At 46.7% G+C, this 13,695-nt stretch overlaps 1 long non-coding RNA gene across 1 annotated transcript in view; it reads left to right on the plus strand.

Moving 5' to 3' along the window:
* The window catches only part of LOC148141920 (uncharacterized), a 54,377-nt gene that overhangs the window by 10,341 nt on the left and 30,341 nt on the right, over nucleotides 1-13,695 (plus strand). The gene's annotated exons all lie outside the window — the stretch shown is intronic.

The following is a 13,695-nucleotide window of genomic DNA, read 5'->3' on the forward strand; positions in this document are numbered from 1 at the left end:
ATCCTGGTACCAGGAAGGCAGCACACTATCCTGGAGTTATGTCTGCCACTACAGAAAAGTCTAATTGGTGCTAAATTATCAAATCACGTATCACTACTGCTCTTCCAGACTTCCTTGGACACAACCCATATGCAGCTGAGCTACCCATGGTGTCACACATTTGGGTTTTGGCTGCATTCTCCAGATGAACCAGCATTCTCATCCAAGTGGGATACATTTTAGGGGACTCCTATGCAACGTGCTTGTTCATTTTCGACTGCCTGATGATCACTCATTCCCTAACTCCCTGCTTATCCTTAAGCTGCAGGGTGACCACAATTAGAAATGTACTATTAATGTAGCTTTCAGCGTAAAGGATGCATTGAAGTGATGCAATGTTCTGAAACCCGGAGCTCAAGCTGCTACAATTGGGGCAGTCTTGGACTTTCTTTATTTTAGTGGTAGTAAGATTAATAAACAAACATTATCAATACTAATTTAGCCTACAAATATTAATAAATTTTCCCACTACAGATACATTTTACTGATAATTCACATCTTATCAATTATTATAAATATTCCTTAAAAATAAAAGGTAACACTCATCAGTTACTCAGTTGTCACATTATTATTACTTAATAATTTTGTTATTTTTATTGAGTCAGGTGTTGAGATTCAGTCCCTAAACAGAATATCACCAATCAATTGACTTATCACAGTTTCTATTTCTGAACATACCTCTGCATAGATCGTGGAGTCACCAAAACCATACTGCTCTTTATTACTTATTCTCAGTAAATAGTTTATTTCCCAAGTTGCTCTTCACCAGTAATGTTTTCCAAGATGAAGAGAGAATGATGCAGAGAGAAAGTTCCCTGCTGTTGTCATGAATTCATTCTTCCTTCTGTCTGCACTGTTGTTCAAAAAGCAAATATTGATATATAGTTCAGTGTGTATTCCAGAGTCTAGCTCCATTGTTTTTCCAAGCAGGCTATTTGGCAGGAATTCATTCCCATCTGCCAATATGTAAAATTATCCTACACTTGTGAATTAAACAAGAGATGTGAATTTCTTGACACTGACCAAGTTCTTGGTTTCAGTTTGTTTAGATAAAATGGTAATTCCAGCCCAGATGGATTTGTTAGTTCGAAATAAGTCTCTCCAATCTGACCTCAGTCTGTAGTCAGGTGACTTTTGCAGCCATTTTAGGTCCATGTTTTCATTCCTTTTTTTAACAAAAACATCCTAATCCACGAAATATATATCAATCAGATGATCAAAGTTATAAGCTATGTTCACTAAGAGAGTTTTAAGAAGTAAGAGTTTTTTTGGTATGCTATCTCCACCACGTAATATAAAAGCAAAATACTGCAATAAGTCTGAACTAAAAATAGGAGTCTGGCTGCATCTGCGGAGAGAGAAAGACAGTTAATGATTTGAATCCAATCTTGTTTCTCTCACCAGGCAGATTGATGTTAATCCACTAACAACCAATAAATCCAATTTAACAAAGTGATCGATGTAACAATAGGCAATTTCCAATTAGCAAGTTTCCTCAGCAAGACATCAGCGGTTGTAAAATGGGGAAAAGAACGATTTACAAACCAAGGATTGTGGAAGGAATTGCTGCACTTTTTAAAAAGAACGACCAACACTCATTGTAAGTGTTGTTTACACTGCTGCTTGTTCAAGTTGGGGGGGGGGCTTACTGCAAACAAGGTGGAGCCAGAGGGTGTGTACAAAGGAAGATTCAGCCAGTGACCAGTTGCTGATTGTTCTGTAGAGTTGTGACTAGCGTTTGATGACAGCCAGCAACTGTGTGATTTACACCCAGGTAGCTCAACAAGATGGTCAAAAATCTTTGGACTTCTGAAAGGGAGGTGGTGTTTCTGTTCTGTGGAGTTAAAAAGACCTTTAGGCATTTTCCTCTATCAGTTGCAGCAAACTGTGGTTTTTAAATATAAGTCAGAGACTTTATTAGTTATGAAGTTATGTAAGTGCCTTCTGCAAGCATGTGAATGTACCTGGACAAGAGAGATTGAGGAACAGTATGTCCTGACAAGCCAAAAGGATCAAATCAGAAACCTCTGTGGACAGGGATCATTGAAATGCACATTCCGTACTTCCCTTTGTCTATAAAATCCATTTCACTTTTATTTATGTGTGTATGTGAAGCAGAGGATGGGGTTGAAGGGTTCATTTTTATAGGGTGGTCAGAATTTAACTATTAAAGTTAGATGATATCAGTTCATAATTGTTTACCTGTAGCAAGATTCTATGTCTTTATATTACAGGGTAAATAGTATTTATTGTTAAGCCCACAAAACTGGTCTTTATTTTCTGTTGATCTGGGTCTAAAATGGGGAATTTGGACTTTGCTAAAATCTTTAACATTTGTGATGACTCTAGGAATAGTGGGGCTCCAGTGCAATACCCCACTGAGGTATGACACAGTTATATTGAGTATCTCATTTCTTGGAACAGAGCTAAATCAGGTCCAGGGCATCCCCAAAAATCAATAAAATCCTCCCAAACATGGGACATTTCTCTTGCCTGGGAAACTACTTGTCTAAGGCTGACATCTCATCCACTCGGCAAGGACTGCCTTCAGACACTGAAGATTAGAATCTTCAACAACCATGACATCACCATGATACCAAGATCCTTGTGTAGAAGGCAGTCATCCTTCCGAATCATCGATACAACTGAAGTACATATAGACACTACCTTAAGGCCCTTGAGAAGTACCATTAACATTGTTTGATATGGATTCTCCACATCAGCTGGGAGAACGAACGGACTAACATCAGTGTCCCTGAAGGTGCCAATTGCACCAGCATTGAGGCCATGACCATCCAAAACCACGCTAGCAATGTGTTTAGAATGCCTGATTTCCAACTACCAAAGCTAATCATCTTCACCCAACTTGAGGAGGGCACCCCACCAAGAGGAAGACAAAGGAAGCACTTCAAAGATTCCTTGAAGGCTTCCCTCAAGCAATGCGACATGTGGGAGACTCTCATTCAGAAGAAACTGACTTGGAGAAAACCCCTGTATGAAGGGACAGTGTTCTTTGAGAAGACCCAGTGGCAAGGGGAAGTATGGAAGAGGTACCTGGAAAGGAATGCCTGCAATCAAGGCCAATGACCCATCTCGCCTCAACAACTGCCAACCATGTGGTTGGAGAGATTGCTTTAGGATTGGGGTCATCAACCACACAGGACCCACAAAATCCATGATCAGTGATATGAAATTTTCTAGGTGAACAGTCATACTCGTTAGTGAGTGATTACTGATGATAATGAGGTAAGAGTACTTTAATGACATAGAAAGGGCTAATTGAAATTACTTGAATCCCAACTTTGTGTGAAATCATCCCAGCCTTTTCAATATGCACTTATTCAATATCCAAAATAGCTAGCTCATTTCTGCATTTCAACCAGTATCTATGTCATTACATTTAATGGTATTGGAAAATGTGACTTCTCTAGTACATACCGGTGATAATTGTGGACTGTGCAAACTGGGAAGACTATTTACTTTCCAATGGCTGATTTGCTTACATATGTAAAGAGTGGGGCAAACTCCTGAAGAGAATATTTTTAAACCTTGCGTGCAATAGGTATAGTACGTGTATAGTAAAATCGATGTGGCTGATCATACTTTTCTTAAACATTTCTTGCCGAGGATATGAGAAATATAGGAAATAATATGCAAAATCTCAAGAGATGTCATTTCAGTTCCATTGTAAATGTGTATCTAAGCTGCTTTAAATGGAGTTGGTTCATGTCCAACACTTAAAACCTGCTGTTGAAAGCTCCACTTAACTTTGACACAAGCTTAGCTAATGGGGCATTCAGAGATCACAGGAAACTGCTGGCCTACAGAAAATGTGCTGAGAACAATTGATTTATTGATTCATTCTCCTCAAAGAGCCCATTTAGCACATTTAATTCACAGCATCCAAGAACGAGGTGCGAACAACAGTGGTCAAGGGCTAGTGTCAGCGCTAGGCAAAAAACAGTTAGCTAGTTTCATTTGGAAGGGATATTGTCCTGATTACTTTCTATACGGTGTCTGCAGGGACTGTGTTCAGATACATCTCACTGATACATAAAACATAGAATATTACAGCGCAGTACTGGCCCTTCAGCCCTCAATGTTGCACCGACCTATGGAACCAATCTGAAGCCCACCTAACCCACACTATTCCATTCTTGTCCATATATCTATCCGATAACCATTTAACTGCCCTTAAAGTTGCCGAGTCTACTACTGTTGCAGGCAGTGCGTTCCACGCCCCTATTACCTAACCCTAACATCTGTCCTATATCTATCACCCCTCAATTTATAGCTTTGTCCCCTTCTGCTAGCCATTGCCATCTAAGGAATAAGGCTCTCACTGTCCAACCTATCCAACCCTCGGATTATCTTATGTCTCAAGTCACCTCTCAACCTTCTACTCTCTAACAAAAACAGCCTCAAATCCCTCTGCCTTTCCTTGTAAGACCTACCCTCCATACCAGGCAACATTCTAGGAAATCTCCTATGAACCCTTTCCAAAGCTTCACATCCTTCCTATAATGCGATGACCAGAACTGTATGCAATACTCCAAATGTGGCCGCACCAGAGTTTTGTACAGCTGCAAATGATCTCATGGTTCCGAAACTCAATCCCTCTACCAATAAAAGCTAACACACCATATGCCTTCTTAACAACCCTATCAACCTAGGTGGCAACTTTCAAGGATCTGTGTACCTGGATAGCGAGATCTCTCTGCTCATCTACACTACCAAGGATCTTACCTTTAACCCATTTGCTCCTTTCAAAGTGAATCACCTCAAACTTTTCCAGATTAATCTCCATTTGCCACCTCTCAGCTCAGCTCTGCAGCTTATCTATGTCTCTCTGTAACCCACAACATTCTTCGTCACTATCCATCTTGGTATATTGGTAGTAAAGTTTAACACAATTATACAATCACTGAAGCTAAATATCAATTGATTATCTGGGCATAAGACTGACCGTGTAGATTGACCTGTTTTGGATTTCAACAGAAATGACCGTTGGGCAGATTCTATCCTGAAAATGCTAATTTTATGCTTGAACTGCATGCTGGAAGTTGACATCATGGCACGTTGACATTGTGAGAATATGATCAGCTTGGTTTGTAATCCTGCTGGTAGAGATACCACAGCTCCTAGATCATATTTAAATAAGCTTGCTCAGGCTAATTGACTGCTAAGCAAGGTGGGGGGTAAGGGTAATGCATTTGAAGTCACAGCTCTTATAGGGCTGCAGCTCAAAATGAGAGGTCAGTGTTCAACAACCCCCATATGGAAGATTGTTGGTCTCAGAGACCATGCTATGAAGTGTTGCAGGTAAACCTGTGATACATTCTGATAACAGATCAAATGTTTTTTCCCTGCATCTCTTGCATTTTCAGAAGCATTGAATTGATTCTATCAGTTTCCATTTTATAACGATGATTTTTTTTCAGATTATAAAGTTTTCCCTTATGCTTACAATGTAGGTTAAGAGATCACATTGACAATTTCAGTACAACACATAGTTTTCATACATTTTATCTTCCCCTGTAGAAATGCTTAGTATTTCTTAAAAGTGTTTCTTCTTCATCGTGGGAATCAGAAGACAAGCAGTTTATTCTGAGAGTCCACAGGAAAATACAAGAAAGATCTCCAGTCCCAAAGCAATGTATGACCCACGAAGTACTTTTGTAAATGAAACAAAAGTTGCTGAGAAAAGTACTCATCCATGAAGGGAGAGAAACAAAGTTTATCTCTAAGGTCTGGGACCTTTCATCAGAACTGGGAAAAGTTCACAATGTAATAGGTTTTCAGCAAGGGGAAGGTGGGGACAAGGGCAAAGGAAAGTCTGTGACAGAGTGGAAAATAAGAGAGATTGAATGACATAAGAGCTAAATTGCCTGGGTGAAAGGAAAAACTGATACGGCAACAAACAGAAACTAAAACAGGGAGAAGCAAATAAAATGGAGACTGGGTTTACAGTTTGCAATTGTTGAACTCAGTATTGAGTTCAGAAGGCTTTTCAGTGGAAAGATAAAGACTCCCAAAGTACTTGTAAACAATGCTTAAAAAAAAATTATTGGTAAGTGGGTGATGGCAGCAGAATAATAACCTGAACTGCATGTTCCCGCTGCCATCACCGGCCACCCCAGTCTGCATGTTCCTGTTCCCACCGCCGGCTGCCCCAGTCTGCATGTTCCTGTTCTCACCGCCGGCCGCCCCAGTCTGTATGTTCCTGTTCTCACCGCCGGCCGCCCCAGTCTGCATGTTGCTGTTCTCACCGCCGGCCGCCCCAGTCTGCATGTTCCTGTTCTCACCGCCGGCCGCCCCAGTCTGTATGTTCCTGTTCTCACCGCCGGCCGCCCCAGTCTGCATGTTCCTGTTCTCACCGCCGGCCACCCCAGTCTGCATGTTCCTGCTGCCACCACCGGCCGCCCCAGTCTGCATGTTCCTGCTGCCACCACCGGCCGCCCCAGTCTGCATGTTCCTGCTGCCACCACCGGCCGCCCCAGTCTGCATGTTCCTGTTCCCACCACCGGCCGCCCCAGTCTGCATGTTCCTGTTCCCACCACCGGCCACCCCAGTCTGCATGTTCCTGTTCCCACCACCGGCCACCCCAGTCTGCATGTTCCTGTTCCCACCACCGGCCACCCCAGTCTGCATGTTCCTGTTCCCACCACCGGCCACCCCAGTCTGCATGTTCCTGTTCCCACCGCCGGCCACCCCAGTCTGCATGTTCCTGTTCCCACCGCCGGCCACCCCAGTCTGCATGTTCCTGTTCCCACCACCGGCCACCCCAGTCTGCATGTTCCTGTTCCCACCGCCGGCCACCCCAGTCTGCATGTTCCTGTTCCCACCACCGGCCACCCCAGTCTGCATGTTCCTGTTCCCACCACCGGCCACCCCAGTCTGCATGTTCCTGTTCCCACCACCGGCCACCCCAGTCTGCATGTTCCTGTTCCCACCACCGGCCACCCCAGTCTGCATGTTCCTGTTTCCACCGCCGGCCACCCCAGTCTGCATGTTCCTGCTGCCATCACCAGCCGCCCCAGACTGCATGTTCCTGCTGCCATCACCGGCCACCCCAGTCTGCATGTTCCTGCTGCTATCACCGGCCACCCCAATCTGCATGTTCCTGCTGCCATCACCGGCCACCCCAGTCTGCATGTTGCTGTTCTCACCGCCGGCCGCCCCAGTCTGCATGTTCCTGTTCTCACCGCCGGCCACCCCAGTCTGCATGTTCCTGTTCCCACCGCCGGCCGCCCCAGTCTGCATGTTCCTGTTCTCACCGCCGGCCGCCCCAGTCTTCATGTTCCTGTTCTCACCACCGGCTGCCCCAGTCTGCATGTTCCTGTTCTCACCGCCGGCCACCCCAGTCTGCATGTTCCTGCTGCCACCACCGGCCGCCCCAGTCTGCATGTTCCTGCTGCCATCACCGGCCACCCCAGTCTGCATGTTCCTGCTGCTATCACCGGCCACCCCAATCTGCATGTTCCTGCTGCCATCACCGGCCACCCCAGTCTGCATGTTGCTGTTCTCACCGCCGGCCGCCCCAGTCTGCATGTTCCTGTTCTCACCGCCGGCCACCCCAGTCTGCATGTTCCTGTTCCCACCGCCGGCCGCCCCAGTCTGCATGTTCCTGTTCTCACCGCCGGCCGCCCCAGTCTTCATGTTCCTGTTCTCACCACCGGCTGCCCCAGTCTGCATGTTCCTGTTCTCACCGCCGGCCACCCCAGTCTGCATGTTCCTGCTGCCACCACCGGCCGCCCCAGTCTGCATGTTCCTGCTGCCACCACCGGCCGCCCCAGTCTGCATGTTCCTGCTGCCACCACCGGCCGCCCCAGTCTGCATGTTCCTGTTCCCACCGCCGGCCACCCCAGTCTGCATGTTCCTGCTGCCATCACCAGCCGCCCCAGACTGCATGTTCCTGCTGCCATCACCGGCCACCCCAGTCTGCATGTTCCTGCTGCTATCACCGGCCACCCCAATCTGCATGTTCCTGCTGCCATCACCGGCCACCCCAGTCTGCATGTTGCTGTTCTCACCGCCGGCCGCCCCAGTCTGCATGTTCCTGTTCTCACCGCCGGCCACCCCAGTCTGCATGTTCCTGTTCCCACCACCGGCCACCCCAGTCTGCATGTTCCTGTTCCCACCACCGGCCACCCCAGTCTGCATGTTCCTGTTCCCACCACCGGCCACCCCAGTCTGCATGTTCCTGTTCCCACCACCGGCCACCCCAGTCTGCATGTTCCTGTTTCCACCGCCGGCCACCCCAGTCTGCATGTTCCTGCTGCCATCACCAGCCGCCCCAGACTGCATGTTCCTGCTGCCATCACCGGCCACCCCAGTCTGCATGTTCCTGCTGCTATCACCGGCCACCCCAATCTGCATGTTCCTGCTGCCATCACCGGCCACCCCAGTCTGCATGTTGCTGTTCCCACCACCAGCCGCCCCAGTCTGCATGTTGCTGTTCTCACCGCCGGCCACCCCAATCTGCATGTTCCTGCTGCCATCACCGGCCACCCCAGTCTGCATGTTGCTGTTCCCACCGCCGGCCACCCCAATCTGCATGTTCCTGCTGCCATCACCGGCCACCCCAGTCTGCATGTTCCTGCTGCCATCACCGGCCACCCCAGTCTGCATGTTGCTGTTCCCACCGCCGGCCACCCCAGTCTGCATGTTCCTACTGCTATCACCAGCCACCCCAGTCTGCATGTTCCTGTTCTCACCGCCAGACCCCCTATTCTGCATGTTCCTGTTCTCACCGCCGGCCACCCCAGTCTGCATGTTCCTGTTCTCACCGCCGGCCACCCCAGTCTGCATGTTCCTGTTCTCACCGCTGGCCACCTCAGTCTGCATGTTCCTGTTCTCACCGCTGGCCACCCCAGTCTGCATGTTCCTGCTGCTATCACCAGCCACCCCAGTCTGCATGGTCCTGCTGCTATCACCGCCACCCCAGTCTGCATGTTCCTGTTCTCACCGCCGGCCCCCCTATTCTGCATGTTCCTGTTCTCACCGCCGGCTACCCCAGTCTGCATGTTCATGTTCTCACCGCCGCCCCCCCATATTCTGCATATTGCTGTTCTCACCGCCGGCCCCCCCTATTCTGCATGTTCCTGTTCTCACTGCCGGCCACCCCAGTCTGCATGTTGTTGTTCACACCGCCGGCTACCCCAGTCTGCATGTTGCTGTTCTCACCGCCGGCCACCCCAGTCTGCATGTTCCTGTTCTCACCGCCGGCCGCCCCAGTCTGCATGTTCCTGTTCCCACCGCCGGCCACCCCAGTCTGCATGTTGTTGTTCACACCGCCGGCTACCCCAGTCTGCATGTTGCTGTTCTCACCGCTGGCCACCCCAGTCTGCATGTTGCTGTTCTCACCAGCGCTCAAGATAACTGCCATCAATGCCAGAGACCCCTCTCACTGGCTCGCTCTCCTCTGTGACAATCTCTTCTGCATTGCACAAACTCACACCTCATATAAGGTAAGTTAGATTAAACTAAAAGTAATGGAAGAAGAAAAAGTAAGAAAGAGCAGATGAATTCCGAGCAGGAGCCCACACACTGTGCTGCTACTTGTCTCTGTCTTGATAATGTTGAATGTCAATGATGACACACTCGCAAGTCATAGAGATGTACAGCATGGAAACAGACCCTTTGGTCCAACCTGTCCAGGCCGACCAGATATCCCAACCAATCTAGTCCTACCTGCCAGCGCCCGGCCCATATCCCTCCAAACCCTTCCTAGTCATATACCCATTCAAATGCCTTTTAAATGTTGCAATTGTACCAGCCTCCACCACATCCTCTGGCAGCTCATTCCATACATGTACTACCCTCTGTGTGAAAAAGTTATCCCTTAGGTCTCTTTTATTTCTTTCCCGTCTCACCCTGAACCTATGCCCTCTAGTTCTGAACTCCTCGACCGCAGGGAAAAGACTTTGCCTATTTATCCTATCCATGCCCTTCATAATTTTGTAAACCTCTATAAGGTCACCCCTCAACCTCCGACGCTCCAGGGAAAACAGCTCCAGCCTGTTCAGCCTCTCCGTATAGCTCAAATCCTCCAACCCTAGCAACATCCTTGTAAATCTTTTCTGAACCCTTTCAAGTTTCACAACATCTTTCCGATAGGAAGGAGATCAGAATTGCATGCAATATTCCAACAGTGGCCTAACCGATGTCATGTTGCGGCTGTACAGGACCTCCCAACTCCTGTACTCAGTACTCTGACCAATAAAGGAAAGCATACCAAATGCCACCTACACTATTCTATCTGTCCACTTTCAAGGATCTATGAACGTGCACTCCAAGATCTCTTTGTTCAGCAGCACTCCCTAGGACCTTACCATTAGGCGTATAAGTCCTGCTAAGATTTGCTTTCCCAAAATGCAGCACCTCTCATTTATCTGAATTAAACTCTGCCACTTCTCAGCCCATTGGCCCATCTGGTCAAGATCCTGTTGTAATCGGAGGTAACCCTCTTCGCTGTCCTCTACACCTCCAATTTTGGTGTCATCTGCAAACTTACTAACTGTACCTCTTATGCTCACATCCAAATCATTTACGTAAATGACAAAAAGTAGAAAACCCAGCACCGATCCTTGTGGTACTCCACTGGTCACTGGCCTCCAGCCTGAAAAACAACCCTCCACCACCACCTTTGTGCCAGTTCTGTATTCAAATAGCTAGTTCTCCCTGTATTCCGTGAGATCTAACCTTGCTAATCAGTCTCCTATGGGGAACCTTGTCGAACGCCTTACTGAAGTCCATATAGATCTACCATTCTGCCCTCATCAATCCTCTTTGTTACTTCTTCAAAAAACTCAATCGCACACACAAAGCCATTGACTATCCCGAATCAGTCCTTGCCTCACAGGATTCCCTCCAACAACTTACCCACCACCGACGTCAGGCTCACTAGTCTATAGTTCCCTGGCTTGTCCTTACCACCTTTCTTAAACAGTGGCACCACGTTAGCCAACCTCCAGTCTTCTGGCGCCTCACCTGTGACTATCAATGATACAAATATCTCAGCAAGAGGCCCAGCAATCACTTCTCTACCTTCCCACAGAGTTCTAGGGTACACCTGATCAGGTCCTGGGGATTTATCCACCTTTACCCGTTTCAAGACATCCAGCACTTCCTCCTCTGTAATCTGGACATTTTGCAAGGTGTTTAGTCCCAGTGGAGAATTCTATTTGTGTTCAATTAATCTTGGCTTTCAAACTGTCATCCCAGTGTAAATTATTAAATGCTCTTGAAAAATGTTCATTTTAATGCTCATGGCTTTTTCTGATCGATCGGGGCGGGGAGGAAGCACACATGATTTCTGGAGCTGTTTGGGAAATGCAGCATGAACTATGGATGTAGTGCGGTGGCTCTGTTACTGGGCTGGTAACCCAGAAGTCAAATGTTCCAGAGGGAATGTGAATTTAAGTTGTAGCATTGCAGTATGAGAATTGGAATTCATTTGAAAAAGCTGATAGATCTTTTGGTGACATTATCAGATCATTGTGTGTGTAGCAGTCCGTCAAAGTGAGGATGACCCTTGATCACAGCAAGAACGTGTGGAATCTTTTAACATGACAAACCAGTTGTGTTGTTGCTACTGCACATATCTGGCTGAGTAGAAAGCTGTTATGCTGTCCCTTAAGCATGTTGGAAGGATTTAAAAAATATAAAGTCACCACAGTCTTCCTAGACTAAAGGGCTGCTTTCCTTTTGGAGGGGGACAACTGATGGTGGTTTAAACCTGTGCTGGGATCTAGTGAATCGCATAACTAGGACTAGGACTGTAGACATGGCTTTATACTAATTGGTGTTGGGGAAAAAGATCAGCTAGAGGGGAAATTAGAAAACCCAAAAATTAAAGGAGGAGGTCAGAGTGTACGTTAGCAGGTGGTTACCAGGCAATAAAGGTGAAGGACAGAACAGATGAATATCTTTATGCACTAAGGAATTACAAAAACTCAGGAAATTTACCAGTGGAACAAATTTAAAAGCTTTGTATCTAAATGCATGAAGCATTCAAATAAAGAGGATGAACTAATTGCGAAGTTACATGAATACCGGCCAGATATATAGTGGGAGGTATCCCCATGTGTAATGGTGGTATCTGTGTCGACACTGACATGTTTTGCAGTGTCTGCCGTGACAAGGTTGTATGATGTTGTCCTAAAAGCTGGGCAGTTTGCTGCGAACAATGATCTGTTTGAGGTTTGGCGGTTGTTTGAAGGTGAGAAGTGGAGGTGTGGGGAAGGTCTTGGCGAGGTGCTCATCCTCATTGATAATGTGTTGCAGGCTGCGAAGAACAGGGTGTAGTTTTTCTGCTCCTGGGAAGTACTGGACAACGAAGGGTACCCTGTCGGTTGCAGCTCGTGTCTGTCTCCTGAGGAGGTCATTACGGTTCCTTGCTGTGGCACATCGGAATTGGCGGTCAAGAGTTGAGCATCGTACCCCATTCTTATGAGTGCAACCTTGAGTACTTCCAAGTGCCCACCGCGTTCCTCTTCATCTGAACAAATCCTGCTTGTCTGTAGGGGGTGGTTGATCTAGAATGTTTCGGGTGGAAGCTGGACAAGTGTAGCAGCGTGAGGTTATCCATGGGTTTGCGGTAGAGTGAGATGCTGAGGTGCCCATCCTTAATGGAGATGCATCTGTCCAAGAATGAGACTGATACTAGAGAGTAGTCCATGTACCTCAGCACCTCACTCTACCGCAAACCCATGGATAACCTGTTGTGTAACTTTTTAACATTTTACACTCCAGTCCAACACCAGCATCTCCAACTCACAAGTAATTGCATATTTAGATGTAAATGGGTACAATATAATTTGGATTACGAAAACATGGCTACAGGATGACTAGTGAGGTGAACTGAATGTCCCAGGGTATTCAGTATTTAGGAAGGACAGGCAAAAAGGAAAAGATGGTGGAGTGGCATAACTGGTTAAAGAGGACATTAACACAGTAGTGACAAAGGATATCAGCTCTGACAATGTGGAGCCTGTATGGGTTGAGTTGAGAAATACCAAGGGGTAAAAAAACATTAGTAGGCATCATATATAGACCGCAAAATGCAGTGGTGATGTTGGGAATGGCATTGAACAGGAAGTTGGAGGTGCATGTGATAAGGGGTGATTTTAATCTGCACATAGATTAGGCAAATCAAATTAGCCACAACGCTGTATAGGAGGAATTCCCGGAGTATATACAGGATGGTTTTCTTGACCAACATGTGGAAGAACCAACTAGAGAGCAGGCCTTCTTAGACTGGATACTGTATAACGATAAGGGAATCTCATTGCCAGTCTAGCTGTGCGAGACCCCTTGAGATGAGTGACCATAACATGACAGAATTTTTTATCAATATGGAGAGTGAGATAGCTGATTTGCAGAAATGGGTGCTGAATCTTAATAAAGGAAACTGAATATATGAGACGTGAGTTGGCCTTATAGATTGGGGAGTTACTTAAAGGGATGACAGTGGATTGGTAGTGACAAACATTCAAGGAACGCATAGAGAAATGCAACCAATGTTTATTCCTGTCCAGCACAAAAAAACAAAATGGGTAAGAGGGTCAATCCATGGATTACAAAGGAAATTAGAGACCGTATCCAATTCAAGGAAAAAGCATACAGATTGGCCAAGAAAAATAATAGGTCTGA

Source organism: Chiloscyllium plagiosum, unplaced genomic scaffold (assembly GCF_037043375.1).
Source record: "Chiloscyllium plagiosum isolate Xiang-an unplaced genomic scaffold, Cpla_swu_hap1 HiC_scaffold_31, whole genome shotgun sequence".
In the NCBI taxonomy this organism is placed as follows: Eukaryota; Metazoa; Chordata; class Chondrichthyes; order Orectolobiformes; family Hemiscylliidae; genus Chiloscyllium; species Chiloscyllium plagiosum.